At 49.1% G+C, this 20,725-nt stretch overlaps 1 protein-coding gene across 4 annotated transcripts in view; it reads left to right on the top strand.

Moving 5' to 3' along the window:
- The window catches only part of LOC119442945 (dnaJ homolog subfamily B member 6), a 117,613-nt gene that overhangs the window by 72,678 nt on the left and 24,210 nt on the right, over window positions 1–20,725 (top strand). For 2 of the 4 annotated variants that reach the window (XM_037708032.2, XM_037708030.2), the window contains exon 1: window positions 17,636–17,794. The exons of 1 other annotated variant lie outside the window; for it this stretch is intronic. The gene's annotated coding sequence lies outside the window, so the exon portion shown is untranslated. Of the gene's footprint in view, window positions 1–17,635; window positions 17,795–18,241; window positions 18,266–20,725 lie in introns of those variants that run through there. One more of the 4 variants, XM_037708031.2, reaches the window with a different exon arrangement.

Below are 20,725 nucleotides of genomic sequence, written 5' to 3'. Positions count from 1 at the left end.
TACTGTATCCGCTAGCGCTAGGGGGCCCCAACGCTTGCGTCCCCCTAATATAAAGCTCTCTATTGTTGCTACAGTCAGCGCCGTGCGTTGTCGCCTCCTTTTCTGTGTCCTGTTCCCATCACGCTGCTTCACTCATGAAAGCGGTGTCATTTGTGCTCAACATACCTGTCGACGAGGACGACTAGAACAGGATTGGCTGCCTGTAATGAGAACCCGACAGTGTCTCCCTAACACGCGCCCTGCGCGTTGCTATAGGCTTTACTAATGACATTTGGTTATATATAGTGAGCAAAGGGATAGCTTGTACGGGATTTCACGGACGCCGCACCGTTACGCTTGGTTTGTAGGCAACGCCTGACCTGTGCACCATAGTTTCGCTTTCATATTTGGGTACAATAGGTCGTGCAGGCTTGCTTTGTTTAAAACCAGCTTGTTGTTCGCCAACACTAATCCATATGGTTCAAGCTATACATTTGCCGTAATGACGTCCGCCCAATTTAGGGCTAAGGAAGGGCTGTTACACGTATATAGGCTGTCGCACGTACAGTCCATCAGATTTTGTAGAATAAAGGCCGCAAGATGCAGGCATCGACGCTGTCGGTATCAACAACACACGTGTATACGCCTTTGTCATTAGAAAGCTCCCCGGGTTGTGAAAAAGACTGGTAGCAGTAGAAACAAAAATGAACGTATAGATGTACTACTCACTTTTCCTCACACTCGGTTTAGATGTCATTGTGTAGTGCCATCGAGGGCAGAATGACACAACTTTCTTAAAATACCGAGCATCATCGGCCTGTCGTCGAGTATGCGATATATTCTGTGGAGTATTTCAACTATTTGAGACAATTTCTTTTAATAACTTGGTATCTCATCATATATAGCCGATACTCCTCGTCTCGACAGGGCACACACTTCTGGCCGTTTGCACATTGCAACTGTATACACACTTATACCGTTGCAATATACAAACGCTTGTATAACGCAACTTCGATTTGTCCACAATGATGCGGTTTGCCTGTAAATAAGACATATTGCGCGTAATATATCTATGTGGATCCGTATGTGCTGTACGTGCTCTATTATGAGGTTCACAAGTAAAGACCTTTGCATCTAGACACTGCGGACGTTCTGTGAAGTGGTTAACTATAGAGGACGATTTCCTCGCGAGCTGTCAGGGAAATGGAACGGGACTTCTTTCTCGTATAGGAGGCACTCGTTTCTGGCTATCCGTGCACTGTGGAATGGAGGAGACCAGCTGCCGTCCTTGGGAAGCTCTTTTCCAGCCGAGGAGTTCGTGCATATAATGCTGACCAGAAACGGAGCGGCCACCGTGTGCCCGACACCACGCGCGTGGACCAGAAATAGCCGCCCATCGCTCGCAGATTCGTGCGACGACGCGCAGTTTCTCGCTTGCGTGCACCCAAACACAAACGGAGGCGTGACTGACCGCCGGCGCTTTTTTGTCTGCTTCTTTTTCTTTCTTTCTTTATTATTTGCGTGTGCGTGTCTTTATTCTTCTTCTGTTGTTTCGCGAAGTCCGAAGGTATAGCATCCTGATCGTTGACAGAACAATGGAGCTGCGCTATGCACCATGTGTGCTGCAGCCGTATATACCGCCTGTCCTTCCTGTATGCGCGAAACAATTATATTTCGTATTTCACCCGAATCAGCTAGCAGTGACAGCTTCATATATAGGGGTGCCGAATACAATGAATGCTGTAGAGCTTTTACGGTATTTTTGCATGTGCATAGTTTTGCGAAAGCTCGCAGTGCTCAGCGCACTGCAACTTCGTCTTGTATAGTCATTCATTCATTTTATTTCGGCATTATGGTACATTATAGCATGTACAAAATGCTGGGGGCATAGCCTAAAAGCCAAAAAAGGCTTGACGGGATCTGTCCCCGATAATTGCACTTTGACAGGGGCAACAAGAAATGTTCGTATGCGACAAGCTTACAATGCCAAAACTATATATACATCTGAAAAATAAAACGAAAAGTGTTGAAATTAACATTAAAAAGGAAATAATTTACTTTTCTGCACGACATCAAAATTTATCAAAACTTGGAGAAACTTTCCAGTACAAAATCAAAACTTAACAACAGCAGCATTGCAGAAAACAATGCTGGTTGTTTAAAGGAGTAGGCAATGTAGTATATGCGATTGTTTGTCGGCCATAGTTTGTACTGTTCCGTGGCGTAAACCAAAAATTGATTCCGCGCGTGTCATAAACATGCACTCTTTCAGTCAAATTAGCAAGTTCTTTGTTCTTTCACGCACAGATTGTTTGTTTTAATGGCTTGTTTGTAGTGTGTCATTAGTAAAGAATCGTACAAGTCGACAACAAGTATTACGTTTAGGTTTTTGTAGATAGTAATATATATTATATATATATATATATATATATATATATAGTCATATTATAAGAAGCCAACAAACAATGACAGGAAGGACAGCAAAGGGGAAATTACTTGTAGCTATTGATTGAATTAAATAATTTATAAATAGAGAATGGAAGGGAATTAAGAAACAACTGGCCACAAGTGGGATACGAACCCACGTCATCGTTTAATATATATATATATATATTCGAGCGGTAATTTTGCGTGTGTTCGCGGGCTTCTTTCACGCCCGGAAAAAACAGTCTAATGTAGCGCGTATTGAGCAACAGAAAGCTGTATCGGGAGTTTTTCATGTTGCTCTACAATTTTCTCATTGATACTTTTACTCTAATATTTGAGAAGCTGAATAATTAAGACTAATTATGTAATTAGGCGGGATGCAAGAAATAATCTCAGTATCTCCAAGCGACGGCACTGAACAACGCGCGACTCGTGTAACACGAGTATGTCGTCCCATGTATGCGCATCGTGTGAGCATTAAGCTAATGAAGTTGCACGCAGAGCGAAGTTGCCAAGTTTCTCTTATCCCTCGAGGCTACGGCCGCGGGCTGACCACCAATTACGGCACCGTTCGGCAACACCTCCAAGCACCCTCCTCAACCACGAAGTAGCCAACCGGAAACTTGCTTTGGTTTGAACTTCCTTTCCTTTCTTGCTGAAGGCACTTTTGTGCTTACTGAGCGCGTCTGGTTTGTACGAGCGCCTTTGACTCTGCAGTATGGTACGGCCCGTGCACGTCTCCATACCCCCACCCTCTCTCTCTCCCTTCTCCCTTCCCCCAGCGTAGGGTAGCCAACCGGACTCTTGATTGGTTAACATCCCTGCCTTCCTTATATCCCTCTCTCTATCTCTCTGTCTCTCTCCTTTCTTGCTTATCTCTCTGTATATCTTATCGGCGCGTAGACACCATCTGCACTCGCATGCGCGCCTGCAGCGTTTGTTGTGAAACGGAGTACATTTCGTGTACGAGGCTGGTCGTCGTGGCGTCGGTGACACCGCAGGAGTGTTTGTTGCAGGCAGACCCCACGGTGCCATGGGCAAAGAAGCGTCGGCCTGCGGTCGTATATACGTGTGCGCACATAGACGTGCGCGCAGTCCGCTGGCGAGAAATCGCCTGTCACGTCTCGTCTGCATGGCGCAGGGGAGCGACCCGCGTCTCTTGGCGGAAAGAAACCGCCAAGGACGCCTTTTACATCGGCTCGATCTGTGCCGTGACGACTTTTTTTTTTTTTTTTTTTTTTTCAAACGGCTGCGATATTTCGCAGTGTACGCGAACGCATGCTGCGTAAAGCAGCTGCGCTTTCGCCAGTAACCCTGCACATCGTAAGCGCGCCTCTTTACGATCGCTTCCTGCAATTGTTTTATACCTCTGCAACACATTATTTGGGTGCTTTATGCGTTTGTTAATGTTTCGTTTGCCGTGGTTCACAATACCTATCTCTATACTGCACAAATCGACTGGAGTGATACAGAAATGACTAGTATATATCTTCGTGTATGCTCACCGCAGGGGAGTTTAGTACCCAGGAACATTACAGAAGCAGGTAGCCAGCAGCGCCTCAAGAGGTACCTTGCAAACTGATCGTCGCGTGACATTGTTTGCGGTATAGCTGGCCTTGCGTGCCGAGCTTTCAAAGAATCCATATCACAGAGAGTCAATCGTCAGCAAAAAAAAAAAAAAAAAAAAAAAAAAGAAAAAAAAAAAATCTGCGCTAAATAGTAATATTAAATAAATAAATAAAACGTTTTGCTTTTAAACTCTTGCGATAGCGCCAAGGCCGCCAGCGCGTCGATTTCTGTGCCAGCGACTGCGGCCGGTTGCGAAGCCACTCAAGATGCGCGCTGGCTGCGGCCAGTACATAAACACGGCACGTGCCCTCTGCCTCCGGAGGCCCCTGAACGTTTAACACCTCCTTGTTGCTGTGGGCCGGAAAGTTTACCCCCTCTGTTTTCTCTTTCTTTCCTTTTTTTTCCGTCTCCAATGCCCACCTCGCCTTTTATCGAGGCACCGGTTTCGGAAGGCGCCGAAGCTGGCACCTATAAGAAACTGGTCCTATTAGAAAGCGGAGCTCGATGGCGCTCGTCCATGCATCGACTCGCTTGACCGTTGCCACGCCGACTCTTCGATGACCCCGAGTGCATGCGCTTCTTCGTGTAGTCATTTATTCTTTGTATACATTCGCGTCTATAATGCGATCGAGCACAGCCAGCGAAAGTGGATGAAGCCGGCGAGCGACGTTAATGAACTGATCTAGACTTCCGTTTGCAAGTGAAAGCGTGTAGAACACACAGATCTCTTCGCAGTTCCTTGTGCGTGTGATCAAAGCTGCCGCTGGGCCTCGTCGTAAAGGCGCTCTTGGAATCCTCCATTTCGCTATAAATGAACGTTCCCACTGTTGCAAAAATATTCGTTACGCGCGTGTGTGTGTGCGTGCGTGTACTTTCTTGCCCCGTTTTTGCACTGTTTCTGTTCTTAACAAGTTCCTTCGCTCCTCTCTCTCTCCTCGACATTAAAAAGATGATTCGATGATTGATTGAGGGCGTTTAACGTCATGGAAGGTACACCAGCATTGCAGGAACTAAAAGCGAACGTTAGAGGGGGAGCCTCGAGCTGGTGCGTTTTGATAAGTTTTCGTCACGACGTCAAAGCATTGACGATTACAAGTCAGCTTGTGGAAGTTCCTTGATGAAAACAAGTACCCTGCTGTCTTATAACGTAGGCAAAAAGAACACTCAGACTCCCCTTCCCTTGTTCTCCTTTAGTTATATTAATCAGATATAGTTCTCATTCTCCAAGAACCATGCATTCGGCCCACATTGAAGCTTCACTATAGCGTGGTATGAGAACGCCGTAGTCAACAGCTCCGGATGAATTTTGACTGCCTGGAACTCGTTAACGTGCACTAACGTATTCAACGCTGAGCTCTGGAAAACATCTCAGTGCGTCGTATCTTGCACGGTGCACATTCAGCTCATATACGTGCGCACGTATAAGTATACGGTCATAAATAATAACGTGCGCTTAAAGCTATGGGATGCACGAGCTAAGGTGTGTATACAGCGTCGAATCGGTTCATGCCACGAAAGGGAGATGAATTACAGTATACTCGGCGAAACACACGTACCCGTCCATTCGTCGCAGCCGAGAGCCCGCGTTAAGGTCTTATTCATGCATACGTGTGTTATGGCCGTACAGGCGCCCGCCGCCTTCCTGCATCGCGAACACTTTGCTGGCTGCATCATCCACCGTGCGATGTGAGACGGCTTGCGCTTATCCAGCCCACGCTCCCGTTGTTGCACGGGTGATAGAGAGTAGTTATTCCTTCTCGGTCGCCGCATAGGGGGCGTGTGCTACGCTGTGTGCATGATACGCGCAGTGCGTCGCATGCACGTGTTCAACTCGAACTTCGATCATTGCGTTGTCTCTGTTTTCTCACGTGCGCTTTCGTTCAGCGCGATAACAAATGACGCGGGAGGGGCACGCATGGGAACCGGCGCGCGTGTACACAGCACAGATGAGCCGCGAAGCGTGTTCCAGATACGAGTCGTTCTGCGTTTGTTCAACACCGGCCCACGGAGCCCGTCGTGCAACCCGGCAGTATGGCACATCGATCGTCGGGTCTCGTACGGGGTGTAATCAGCACGGCGAGACACGGAGTGGGTGCTTGGAGTCCAGACATTGATTTCCCACGACGCGCTGCAGCATACATATAACTGTCGCTCTGTAGGTTTCACATCAAAATTCTACGCGTTCATTATTTATTGATTGATTTTTTGCTGTATACCATATGACAGGGCGCTTCAAATGGAAGAAATTGGCATCTGAAATTTCAAATTTCATGATATTCTGGGATTGTACGTTTCAAAACCACGATATGATTATGAGGACGCCGTATACTGGGAGACTCCGGATCAATTTTGACCACCTGGGGATCTTTAACGTGCACCTAAATCTAATTACAAGAGCGTTCTTGCATTTCGCCCCCACCGAGATGTGTCACATCTGTTCCCTCAGTGTTTTAAAAAATGTGACAACGCTGTAATTACATTTGACTCGTCAAATTCACGTTTGAGCTGCAGTACGCATAGTGTCAACGGATGTACAAGAGACGACGTAAGGATTGAGTGCGTGTTCGCACTTGCGCAGCGGAACATGAATCGTTCTGAGAACATGGATATGAAACAGTAAATGTAGCTTTGTTTTTGTATCCCATCTTGCGCCGTTCAATCATGCGAAAACGTTTGCATGCGTACACCGCAGAGGCGCAGTCGATTTATAAATCCCGATAGTCCTAATTACAAACCCGCAACCCCGTCGCAGTCCGTGCTGACCGAAGCAATTCAAAAGCGCCCACCAATGGGCTCATCTTTTGAGGTGTGCTATGAATATCGATTGTATAACCACATGTGGTCGAAATTAGCCAGGAGACTGTCACTATAGCTGGTTCCTGAAATACCCTCGGTGTACGTATAGCTTCGGAGCGTAAAAACATGTGAATCACCGATTCCTCGAATTCATCATAGATACATCACGTGCACGTCACGGCTGTCATCGTTCCGGCGGCAGCTATATATAGTCGAACCACGATGCAACCGCCGTTCGACGTCGTTCCCACCTCAACAGTTTGTTCAAATAAGATTTCGTTTCTTCGCCGTAACGCCGGCCGCGCACCTGCTGCCTCCGTACACGTACTTGCATACACACGATCCGCACAGCACCTCGTCAAGGCGCGTTTTGTTTTGACTGTTCCGCGCACCCGCGCGGGACGGTGTGCTGGCGTCTCCGAGGGGTCGTCGCCACTCGTCGTGACAGGCACCCGATGTGGCTGGCGTGGCGTCCGCCGCCCACGTGTTTCGGCGCATGGCTCCGCTTCCCAGAATGCGGCGCCCCGCTGGTCATTTGCCTCGGCTGTCAGAAAACAAAGGGGGGCGACGAGCGTCTGGATGGGAAATCGCTCGACTGCGCTTCCCCCTCCCTCCTTCTTTCCCGCTTCCACCTCGGCCCGCCGCGCTCTCTGCCACCGCATTGGGCGTGCATGTACCCAAACGCGGGCAATCCCGAACGTTGCACCTTCGGTTCGTCGTCCCACGCGGACAGCTGCCGGTTCGATTCCGGGACGTGGTGCTGAGAAGCGAACTCCAAAGCTGAACGTGCATCCAGGCGCGCGTCGCGGTACTGCGTCCGTATAGGCGGTTGAAAATATTTCACGGAAAACGGAAGGCATCACACCAAATGCAGAGCTTGTTTTGATTCCAACGCATTGCTATCACTCGGCTTGCGTCAGTGACGCACCGACGGGGGGGTTCGGGTGTTTTAACCAAACCCCCCTGAAGCCCTCACTCCCGCGCGTCCAGCGCCTCTAGTTCAACGTGTACCTTCAGTGCTCTGTTCACATTGTCATTACAATTCAGGAGGTGGCTTGAGGTCGAATTTTCTTGATTCATACAAACACTCTATCACTGTCTTGTATTTATTCACTCACTCAATTACACTGAGTAAAATGCTGACGAAATAAATATCGTCATCATCCTCGATGTAACTATATTATTGTAATTATTAGGCATTGTATTTGCTGTGGGATTCCTCTGGTTGAAGCAAGGAAATTGCATATTATGCAAAGTGTTTGCTCCCCCCCCCCCCCCCCCCCACACACACACACACACCTACACAAAAATTCAACCTCCCCCTGGCAGAGATCCTGGGTGCGCTACTGACTTGCGTTCATTTTCCGTCCACCCTCTGTTGAACGACTGCATTGTTCAAGTTCGCCGTATATATCGCGGAGGTGGATTATGTGCCTAGAAAAGTAAATATACGAACCTTTTTGCTTACGGCGTATGACTGGATCGGTCGACGTATGCACGCCAGATTGTAAAGAGGAACCGAAGGACGACGTGTCTATTTGCCATGCAAACCTTATCACATGTTCTGCTGACGACGCACTGTTAGCTCAGTGATATTAAGTGATAATAGAATGTAATTTCGGCGCGTTATATGCACGTGCAGTCGCTGCACCGGAAATACGTCAAGAATACGTCCCACCTGATCGCCACTTCATGGTTGCTCGCATTTGCTTTTACCGTACGAGACCGTGGTTGCCTTCATAAGATATACAACACGCCTTGCAGGAAGGACAAATAGTGTACCCTATTTGAAAAAGGTGCCACGAGATGACTCTCCGATCATACGTCTGTCACGTGAGAGGTGACAATGCTCTTGTGCATGGAGGAATGCGAAATGTTTGATTGTGTTGGCTAATCTGGCGTCGTTTTATTGCGATAGCAATTATATGGACACTTCAACCGGATTTCTGCCGTCGGCGTCGCCGTGAGGTTCCGTATAGATAAAATCTTCGCCGCGCGCCGTATGCCCCAGCGGAAGCGTGCGGGGACGCGCGCTATCACGGAGAGGGAACGCACTCAATCTCCCACGCGCAAGCAAGGAAGCGGAAAGCCAGCGCCGGAGGGAGCAGGGGGGGGGGGGGGGGGGGGGCACTTCTCTGCCATCAACCGCGCTCGTCGCTCGTCCGCACAGTCTCTTATCTCTCCCACGCGCAAGCAAGGAAGCGGTAAGCCAGCGCCGGAGGGAGCGGGGGGGGGGGGGGGGGGGCGCACTTCTACGCTGCCAACAACCGCGATCGTCGCTCGCTCGCACCGTCTCTTATCTCCACACGGCTCTGACCTTTATGCGCTCAGTTAGTTTCCGTTGAAGCGATAGACCGCACGTACGTTCGCCGCTGCGGCGTATCCGCTTGCTGCCAGAGTTTTGACGGTCGTTGTCTGCAGTCATTCAGTGTGAGCTATTCATGTTTGTTTGTGCGCGCTCACACCACACTTGTTCATTCAGTTAGTAATAGTCGGGCCACATTTTCCAACGCACGCTACACATGCAATGCTGCCCGGATCGGCAGTGCAGCGCTACAGATGTGTCCCTTCGCACGCGCTGCCCACGGGAAGCGCTTCTCATCAACATCACCGTTTCACACGCGCCTTCTCGTGGTCATCGAGTCTCTCGTCATGTCGGTCTACTTACGCCGCAGCACACCTCCTTACTTAATCAGCTCATGTTTACTACAATTCATATTGCTACCAAAGCCGCTCACCTTACTTCGTATGACATTGCTGTGTTGCTATCGCATTCATTGCTTCGCCCTTAGGGCGAAACTGTGACATTTTTTTGCACGCTCTTGTTTGTACAACCAATAAAATGTCGTGATTGTGTTCTTTTCTCAAAACTTTGTCTGCCGTGCACGGGCTCGTGTGAAGTCAAAGGTTTTAGGAGCTACTAAAAAGTGATACTTGTGGCGCGCTATTCAAACGTATTCCGCGAGTAGCAATCAGCCATAGTAGTTTGTAACTCTATGCCATCAGCACCCTGCCACTATGCTGCATGCCACTCTGGCTAACCTCCCTGTCTTTCCGTCTATTCCTCCTTCCTGACAAGGCATGGCAGATTCGTGGACGACGTCCGCCAATTGCCATGGCGACGATGTCACTTCCTTTCGTTCTACTCTTCGCTGATATGTTGCACTGATTCTGGATGACGCTGCGATCATCGAAGGGACATTTTCTGGACGCGCTTGCGACGGCATTTGTTGCGGCGTGTCCACATCTAAAGAGTATATCTTACACAGTGGTCCCGTGTCATTGCCCCTCTGTCGCCTCACTCATTTCCAGAAAAAAACAGAGTCGTCCATTAAGATGGCTTGCGAATAACGGGCGCGGTTCGGGCGTCGGAAACCCAACTTTCTGCACCTGCTCACTTCCATCGTTTGTCGCTCGAGCAGCGACGCGCGAAGGGCAGCTGTTTTCTGGAGACGTCGGCACCTGCACGGTGAGCTGCCAGCCGGCGGTGTCTCGCCGTCTCTTTCCTCGTATATATACTCCGCTCCCGAACCGAGGACGTACCACGGTAAAGCGAACGCAAGAACACACTCCACCGAAAGGACTCGAGAAAGTGTGAACGACCGCTGACACGGCACGGTCGGCGTGCGACGCCCTCTCTGTTGGCATCGTGTTGCCTGGTCCGTGCCGCTAAATTAGCGGCGCCCTCTGCGACCAGGACCACCGGCCACGCTGGCGGTTACGAGCGAGGGAGGGACCGCTCGTCGAGCTCACCGTCGTCAGCCACTTCGCGTATGAACTTGGAGACATTTCGTTTGCTCCTTACGGCAACAGGGCGGACGAAAGCATTAAAGATGCTTGCGCGCTTTTTTTTTTTTTTTTTTTTTTTTTTTCTTGCTCGAGCTTCCCGGTGTGCACGTCACGAGCGTGCGCGCGCTCTCTATACCTTCGAATCGTTTAGGGGTCAGGAATGCAATCTATATTGCCAGAGGCGCCCACGCCGGGTTCTCCCTTTCGAGAGTGATTTTATGAGCGTACACAGCGCTGGGAAGGCGTTGCGCGAACTCTATTTACGGCCATGCCAAGTGTTTCCCGTGCTGTTAATGGGATGTCCCAGCTTCTGGGTATTTGCTTTTCTCCCCTCGCCTTCACTTAACTTTTTTTGTCGATTTTTTTTTTTGTCGAGACGGGGGCGCTGCCGATCGCCGAAACTCAAGTACTTTGGCCCCTTTTCACAGGTCAGCGCTCCCGGTTGAAGAACTCCCATCCACCAGCAGTTCGGGGCCAAAGGGTTGGTGCGCGCACAATCAGGCTTTCGTTCCCCAGAAAACAGCGCCATGCCCGCCGTGTCGTTAACTTCTACGTGGCCATAGTTACAATTTTATCTCGTGTTCGCTGTGTGTGTGTGTGTGGTGTGCTTTTGGATTCGGGACATTCTGTCGTACTTTGGGATAGTAAGAACTTCACACGGATTAACGAAAAGAGGACGGCAACTGTTTGATGCCTGTTAGTAAAATGTATAGCCTCAACATGCAGTGCCCACTAGATCAGCTCTCTTATATAGTTCCGACCGAACGTACTAGCGGCGTCACGATGTGGCGACATTGTTCACGGTGGTATTTCCATAATCACATTGACCTACCTTGACATCATTGGCATTCTAGACGCCACATCTATTGTCCACTCTTAGCGACGTATGTTGGCAAAGTCATGTCGTCATTTAGTTGCAGGCACGCAAGTCTGAGATTAGTTACTGAAACTTATAAGAATGTGCACGCAATAACAACGCATATCAGCTCGTCGAGCATATTGTTATTGCACACCAACTTCCGAAAAAGAAAGCAGTTTGTGCAGCATGGATCCCTACTATGCGACGGGTATTCGTCAACGCTGTCCCCATCCGATAGCGCGAAATCGCGACCGGAGAAAAGTGAGCGCAACGTCACGCGCGCCCATTGTCTTCGCCCGTACCGCGCACTTCTGACGACTGCCAGCCACCCAGCTGACTGTCCAGGCACACCGAGTCAGCTGGGTGGCAGTACGAGCAGGACGATCACCCAACCCGGCGATCGCAGTGAACGATCACCGCGAGAGGCTGCGGCACGCCTCTCTCGAGTGCCGGGTCGCGGAAGTGCGCGAACACAGGGCCAATGGCTCCACGCTTGAGCACGGCATCGACAGGCTGCGCTTTCGCTATCCTCCCCGGCGCTGCATGTGACGATGGGAGGAGAAAGAGGAGGCACCCCCGCAATAGATACAATGACTCGATTACTCATCACGCGCCGCTTCGGTTGAAAAAACCCTGCGCGCGCTCTCCTTGCTGCCGCCTTTTCCACGTACTGCACTGCCGAGTGTGTTTCTAATCGGCCCGTGTTGTACGTGCTCGCTCGTGATGGGTTGGGCTGCGTGTATGCGCGCCGGGTCTGCGTCGCGCTTCCCCTTTCGGAAACCACAGCGCTTGAAACTCACTCGCATTTCGCACGCAAGCGCTGCTGGCTCGGTGCGCCATCACCATCATTGCGAGGTCAATGGAGCCACGCTCCGCGAAGGCGCGGCGCGATGCAAGAACCTGCAGCGAGGACGGTTTAGTGCGATTAGGCGAGCTCCTCCCACACATTCTGTTGATTGATGACCGTTTCATAAGCGCCTAAAAGGTGGTCGCTGAGCGCGCGTCTGTCATAGTCAATGCATATAGTATACCCTTTTCACAATTGAAGTGGGTCGGCGCTGTAGAACTGTGGGCAGTCGTTAATAAGGGGGGGATTCGAGAGGCGAAAATAAAGCTAATGCAAATCCCTGTTTTCGTTGAACGAGTACGCACTGTATAGTTTTAAGAGAAACGGTTTGGGGCGACTTGTATGGCGGAGACGATTTCTAAGAAAGGACGGAGTGGTCCTTGTTGCAGGGACGTGAGAAAGAAATGGAAGTAGTGGCGTAGCCAGGGGGCGGCACATCGGGCACGTGCCCAAACCGAAATTTGTGTGTTAGCATGCGGCCTGCCGATCCCCCTCCCGCCACCCATTCATCGAAAAAAAAATTATGTTTACACCACTGAATGGAGGTAATGAGAAAACCTAAGTGTACTAAGTTATCAAACGCCGCACGTCGAGGACAATCTTGTGTGCGGCCTTTTAACGCGACAGCGTTTAGGGCCCAGTGTCGCTGAAAATCCTGTGTCGGCGCTGGCGAAGTTTCTGTGAACGAAAATTTCCGTGTGTATTTAGGTATATGTATATGCCAAGCCTTGCTATATGACATGCGGCTGTGCACTACCTCCGGGATCGGCCCATGCAAGAGGCCGCGTTTCTACGAGAAATCTCGCCTTCGTGCACTGCATAGCGTTCGCCGCCAGCGTTTCCCGGTAAGCATTACGGTTACATAAGATGTAGTTGCCGGGAAGCGTGAGAAGCAGTCAGGGATCTTTGCTTTGGCGTTCCACTCTTAAAGGCGAAGCTTGATCTTCCTCCAGATATGTTATAATATAGGAGGATCACCTGTCCACTTTCACGAAATCATTTTGATTGTAATCTACGATACATATATATGGAAGCATGGAGTAACTTCCTTTTGAGTATTTTTTCAATGATCGACTGCCTCGTAACCGCTTTCTTTCTTTTTTCTTTCTAGAGAAAGAGAAAAAAAAAGTAATTCGGGCTAGGGTGGTCATACGTCGACGTGAGAAATCGTGGCTCGATAACACAACGGCAGAAATCTGACTTTCGTACGCCTGCTACCAGTGAGTGAGTGAGTACGAACTTTATTGAGGTCCTGAGGAGAAAGGCATGTAGGCGATGAACGAGAGAACACAGGACACGGCGGCGCAATCTTGGTAGCAGTCTGTCGACTAGTCGGCCGATGGTCGGCGACGGTGTCTTGCCTTTATCTGGTCGGCGTCGGCCTAGTGTGAATCAGCCTCAAGAGCTGCGCTCTAAAATGGAAGGTTCCGCTTTTGTTTCATCATCAGCGATATCTCTTTGCTCATCGTCTAGATGCGCGCACATCCGTATTTACGCACGACGACGAATCTGTGTTATCGCGCATTGTGTGCACCGCCCTGGCGTCCAGGCGACGTCACTTATTTCTCGGGTCCAACCCGCGTATACGATAAGCGACGATAAGCGTTGCTACAGGCCACACTGACTGACGTGGGACGAGCTGCTCGAGCCCGCGGCGATCGTATAATGTGCTGAGCAAGTTTATTGCGCTCTATATTTCGGCTCGCCGCTGGTAGTAAAAAAGGCGTGATCAAGCTTTCAGCATGCTTTCAGTGTCGTCAGTGTGTTATAATGGCAGGAAGCGCCGCATATAGGCAAGCTGCCGTTGACAGCAATAAATCCAAACACGCGAGAGTCTTTTTTTTTTTTTTTTTTTGCTCCTAAATGCGGCCGCCGCGGCCGGGAATTGAACCCGTGACCTCGTGCCCACCAACAGCGTAACGTCATATTCACTACTTGCCACCGTGGCGGGTCCTTGGTCTCCTTGAGGCAACTGCAAGCAAGGACTGAGAGAATCAAGATTACGATTAGATCCAATAGAAGTTAAATTGTCGTCAAGCACAGAGAGAGGAAAGCGCGGGAACTTGTCGAAGCTTTTCATATAAAATGCTGGCAGGATAATTGTGTATCCAGCTGAACCATCTACATCTCAGATAGATTGTGAGATGCAGCTAATTCTCGCTGATTTGTGCCACATTGCTTCCTAATGGCACGCGCGCGCAGGTATTGTTTTTCTTTATGTGGTCTTGCTCTTATTAAACTTCAATTGTTAGGCAGCGCTCGTCCTGTGTACTTTTTTTTTGTTTTTTGCGTTGCCGTCGTTTTCCGCATTGATTTCAAGTATGCATCCATTCCAAGTACCGGCTGTGGAAGGGAGTTAGCTCTCTCTGGCACCATGCGGCACGCGAGCGAGTGCGACCCATGGGTGTCGTTAGCGCGTTACGAAATCAGTTGCAAAAGTTCACGCACAACCAGGCAACAAGGCAGCATCTACAACGCCTTGCACCATGCAGGTCCTGACCGCTAGCGCTAACGACATGCAGATGCGCTCACCCTCCTTAAAAAAAAAAAAAAAAGGGGGGGGGGGGGTAAAAAAATAAATAAAAAGAAACGTGCGCTGTAGTTTAGCCTATAAGTGACCGTATATATATAAGAATACTGGGTGTGTTCTTACTTCTTGGCCGGGATTCTCCGAAGACCAGGAAAAGCTGGGGCCTGGCACGCCATCGGAAGCAGCTCGAACGAGGGCAATGACCTCCGATAATTATACAAGACGGGAGGACGAGGGAAAAAAAAAATATATCCTAACAAGGAGAATCACGCGGCTACGAAGAGCGTGCTTCGGTCATTCTTTTTCGCTTTCCGTTTTAGTTCTGCAGGGAGTTAAAGGACACGTAAAAGCAAATAGAATAAATAGACGACCTCTTCCCTCCCTTCGCTGCGTACGTTGTTTCGCAGAGGAGGTCTCTGCTTCTGGGATACAGCTGCCTTGCAAGCCGTTGGGGCACGTTTTCGAGAATGAAAGCCGCGGCGCTTCGCTCTTCACGCTAAGCGATTGCTGCGGATACCGCGCGTACGGAATGGGATTGTCTTGAGCGTAAGCATTAGCACGTGGTCAACTCCCGCCGAATTGATTGAAATAGGATTTCTTGCACGTGATGAGGAAAGAAAGCTGAGTTCTATAGTGACTGTCTGGAGCAGTATATTTATTGATGCTTTAATTGTGCTCTTCTGTGTGTGTGGGTGAAAAAAAAAAAATGATGCGGGGGGTGGGGGGTTGATGTTGCGAAATTGCGAGAAAAAGGCTAATGAAAAGAGAAATTAAGCGCGGAGTTTGCATTTCGGTAGCATCTGCCCCAAGTACGGATATTAAAATGCTGCCTCAGAGCGCGTAGGTGGACCAATTGGAGGTGTGCGTTTACAATCTACTCATTAATCTTTACATAGTTTACTTGAACTTTCCGAAAGGTCATTTCAAGAAGTATTGGTACATTTCAGAGAATATATTTAGAATTATACTTAGACCTTATAAATTAACGTGTAGAGTATTATTTTAGTGCACGTACCGCGTATTTGTACTATAGAATCGTCACCTGTCATCATTTCCCTCTCACTTTTCCCCGCTTCTCGATGAGGAGCCTAATGAGACACGTTCTCTCCCGGCCGACCTTTCCTCCTTTCACCTCATTAACACCTCCGTCCTCTTTTAGGCCAACCCTCAGCTATGAATGTGGGCCAGTGTTTAGTAGGAGAAGAAGACGAATATATTTTCCACTCATGGCTTGGCCTATGCCCAACAGTGGGTTTGATTCATTGTTGAAGGAATCATCATCAGCGTCCAGTGAAGTGCGATCATGTTTTGCCGGTACCTTGAGGGTAAAATAAATAAATAAATTATGGGTGTGATGAAACAATGGGTATGATGCAGGCATATGATAGGAAATCGGATAATGTGTCTGAATTGTGGCATAATGTGGCCCGCAATTTATTTCTTTTTAAAGCGTACGTTTCTGTGCCTCCTCCTCCTACATCGCGGATGCTGGCAGTTGCAGTTTTGCCGATTCTACAACAGCTGGGGCACTAGATATATGTGCTTGAATAGACAACTTTCGTCGCTGGGTATGTGCAAAATTAAGTGGGCGTGCGGTACTGTGTATGTGAACATTCTTGGCTAATCCCCCAGAATAAGTATGTGCAACTGGACGTATGCGCTCGAAGAGACAAGCAGAACAACAGACACGAAGTGAACAAGTCGGCAACGAAAATTGAAGTCGGCTACAGAGAAACGAGGAAGCCGGCGTCAAAAGCAACCGAGTGCGGATAAAGAAATAAAGGGAACAAAACGGGACGAGATTGTGCATCGCGGGAGTAGCGTTGGGCTACGCAGAAGCTGCTGAGTGCAGAGAAAGACGTTAAGTGAACAAAAGCGCCACCAGTGAAGGAAAACGAAACGAAAATGAGACAAGAGGAGTGAATTGAGCGAGAAGCGTTGAGACACATAGAAGTGAATAACCAGAAGTGAAGACATTTCAGTAAACATAAAAGAAAGCTCAATTCAAACATAAAAGAACGAAATCGATTTGCACATGTGCGTGGGATCCGCCGATAATTATTATTTTGCAAGGCGACACCGAATTGTTGGACTGGTCCGCACAAATCGGCATCACTTCCGCAGGAGCAGCCACATGATCAACGCCCCAGAAGACTTCCCCCGTCTGGTTAATTAGGCAACACTCTGCTAGCTTGATATTCTCATAACTCCAGAGATGATGCTGCAACGAACATTTCCCTGCAACCTGAGCCAAAAGGAGCATCCGATTTAAACATTGATTTCCGCGCGTGTATGAACGATGCTCACTTGACAGTGTGTTGGTTTCATTCATCTGTGACGCACACTTAATATAAATCAAGCATTGTAACTCTTCGCGTAACCTTACACTCGTCGGTCGACCGCTATCCACGGCTGTCGCTGAGGCAGCTGAGGTTATTCTACTCACGGGCTGGCCGGAGATAGAGCGACGGAAACAAGCGCGCGAAATTTCTTCCGTCAGTTGGGCAGACCGACGGAAAAGCGCGGCGCGAGAAATATTTCGAAACCTCGGGAGGCCAAAGTCTCGCCGTGCTCAGGCAACGGGGAAAGTTTAGCAGCTCTTGCTTGCCGCTGTTTCCTTGGCTATATCTCCGCGCGGCCTGCAACCACGTTTCGTGGGCTACTACTAAATTGGCCCATGACAAGGCAGGAGGAGCAAAACACGCCAGCGAGCGAAGGCGAGGCGACGAGCCAGCGGACGGGCGACACGAGCGAAGGGAAGGAAACGCGTCAAGGAAGAGAGTGGAAAGGCACTCTCGCCACCTTTCTTTGTCGTTCATCTGTTGCGCGCGGTGCACTCTGGGATAGGGCAACCTGCCCGCTGTCGGGGTAGTTGGTTCGCTGCGCTCGCCGTTGGCTGTCGTGTCTGCTGCGGGTTGTGCGCTGGTGTGTTGGTCGCGCGTGTGCTTCTGTGCGCGTACTGTTCCTGTGGATTTAACAGCTGCCAACGTTGGAACAGGTGAGCCGTGCTCCCCAACGTTTGCTCGCTCCGAAACGTGCGGATCAGCCCGTGTGAGAGCGTCGTTCTCTTCTTTTTCCGCCCGTTTTTGGGAGCGAAAGCGGAGTTTCAACAGCCCCCGTTTGACGCCGAGCCCGTGCATCCACCCAAGGACAGCTTTTAGCCAGCGCGTCAAGCCAGTGTGGGAGTCCAGCCTCCGTAGAGTATTTCTGCTCGTACACTTTTGGCGGTGTCTTCTTTTTCTTATTTTGCCTCTTCCACTTTAGGCCTAGCCTTCAGGCAGTGTCGTGCGCGGTAAGCACTGCTCCGGACTTTTTAAAAAAGCTCGTGTCGCTGCCATAAGTGCGCGCGCTTCGTGAAAAGATGGTGGCGAATCGTTTCCGTTCATAATGCCGTAGCTTCACCGTGGCTGCATGAACTCGGGCCGATATTGTGGCCGTTCCTTGTGACGTTGCTTGTCAGCCGATCCCGGTGAGTGCACTAGCAGATGTTAGCTCGATGCTGAAAGGACAGCGCCTCGTAGCACAGTGCATTCGTGGCCTTTTGTGTTCAGCCCCAAGCGGTAGCCTTCGCATTGTTACCTGCACCGATTGTCACTAACCTGAATCCTCGAGTTCGAAAAAGTGTGCCGTTATGCTTTTTCACTGCACCTCTTGCATCGCTGACCTCAGCGTTTACGTAGGGCAATACATTTTTTTTTTTTCTTCTAGTCTTCGTGTAGGCCGAACGGATAGCGTCACTGATGCTAAGGGAAGTAAACATACTCAGAACCCGTTCTTTGCGTTTACGTCGCTTGCTGCTCTTATTTTGTAAGTGTTGATGTTTCACGATATCGATATCTGACGCAGTTCGCACTGCAAGCATTTCACCAAATACACCGCTTTTTTAGTAGTATACTTTCTGGCTTTACTTTTGTCAAACAGCCAGAAACTTGTGCGCGTGGTAACGCTTGTGTGCGACATTTTCGAGCTTCCTTTCTGCCCTCGACTTTCCCTGTTCGTATTCTCGTGTGCTAACCGTCCTGGGGCCTAACCAAGAGGCTACCGAGGCCAGAAAGCGTAGGTTGTCGGGTGGGCAGACGTAAACCCCGCGTTTGTGTGAAACGTGGGAACTTCAGTCACTTCGCGCAGCTTTCTTGTTAACCCTTTTATTTTTTAGTTTATGCTGGCACAATCGCGGAGTCGGCTTTCCTTTGAAGACTCCTCAGAAGCGTGCCTGCGCCGGTTGCCCAGTGGGAACGGGGGAGAATACTGTACCGATTGATTGTACTGTTGCTTTTCCATATTTTTATTTTGATTTTCTAGGCTGTCTATAAAACAGCACGATATTACTTCAGTGGCAACGGCCGAGCCAGACTGACGGCACTTTCCGAACCTCCGACTGGCACGCTCGCGCGGCGCTGCTGCAGTAGTTTCTAGAACATCGGCCGAGTCGGCGTGCAGCCCCCGTTGCGTTCTTGATAAAAGGCGCGTTTGGCTTGATGCGAGACAGCTGCTGTCGTTTACGACGCCGCGCGTGCGGGTACGTTGCGCTGCTAACTTTAATTCAGAAGGATGGGTGGATGGAAGAGTTTTTTATTCATCGGCAGAAGGCTAGGAGATGGTGGGTTGTTGGTCGCACTAGGTAACGGCTGCGTTAAGTCTAATATAGAACGCTCACCTATATGTGCGTGCATGTGTTTCAATTACTAACTAGCCCGACTCTGATCAGCTATATGGTGTAGAAACCCAGCAATGTACTTTCCTCTTGTCTTTTGTTCGCACACTTTAAGAGTGTTCTACTTTGAACAGTTGCTAGGAAACATTTGTGACTCAGGCGTCGCACACGTTCTTGAGCGATTTCGTAGGAATATTGAAAGATTAGGCCACACACATTGAACAGTCGAAGAATCATTATTTATTATAGACATGTCTCCTGTGCCACATTGGAACGTAGTAATCAATTGGGCACATGTCGGTCACCCCTTTCTGCAGGTGCAGTGGTCATTTTTTTTTTAATAAGGCAACCTGCGATTCCTTTTGTCCAAACCGTTCACAAAATCGGGCAGTTCTCTTTTGAAAATTTTTCTGCCCTTCATTGAGGTTCTGATGAAGTGTATTATAGGGATATACATTGTGTGGGCGAGTTTTTGGATAAGTTTTCAGTTCGTCTTTGCGGAGGGTTTGTAGAATATAACGGGCGTTCTGTTCTAGTGTCCTTGGAATTTGCGGCGTAAAAGCCTGCATATCCTTCGACCTTAATTCAAGTGCTCATCCCGTTGTCCCAAATAAGCAGTGGAGCAATGTTGTGGAACATTGTTGCTGCACATTCTTTTGATTTTAGATTGCTTTTTAGTTAATTAGTTAAACTACTAGATTAATACCAAGTTTTGTTGTTGAGCTTTAGACCAATTTATCGGCCATTTTTGTGGTACTATGAAGCAAGGTTTTACCTAGCTTGTTCATGCTGCCTTTTAAGTAACTTTTGTCTACTGCATTCCTTTCTTTGACACATGTGTTGTCATGTGGCACGGGACAGCACATGTCCTGTGTTATTTCGCTTGTCCATGTCAAAAGTGGTGCTGTGAAGATGGATCGGTACCAACTTGCCCACTTTGCAATCCTTCCTTTGACATCTCGTGCTACACATGTCTATTGGCTTTTTATCTCTCTGCCATTCCGTAATGTCTGTACTCATGCTGGATGTTGCTTTTAATGCAAAAATTACTTGTGGCTGTCTCTCTCTCCAACCTCCTGTCAAAATTCATAATTGAACTTTCATCACTCCTGACACATATTTGAATCGTGCTTTGTGACTACATACACTCAAGCTCCCATGAGATTTGACATGCCTTAGTGCAGTAATTGATGTGCTATGCATTGTGAACATTGCGTAGGGAAGTCTATTTTGACATTCCAATTCTTGGGCCAGAATGTCACATTACACTCAGCG

The sequence above is a fragment of the Dermacentor silvarum genome, chromosome 2 (genome assembly GCF_013339745.2).
Source record: "Dermacentor silvarum isolate Dsil-2018 chromosome 2, BIME_Dsil_1.4, whole genome shotgun sequence".
In the NCBI taxonomy this organism is placed as follows: domain Eukaryota; kingdom Metazoa; phylum Arthropoda; class Arachnida; order Ixodida; family Ixodidae; genus Dermacentor; species Dermacentor silvarum.
This window is presented reverse-complemented; position numbering and strand designations above follow the sequence as displayed.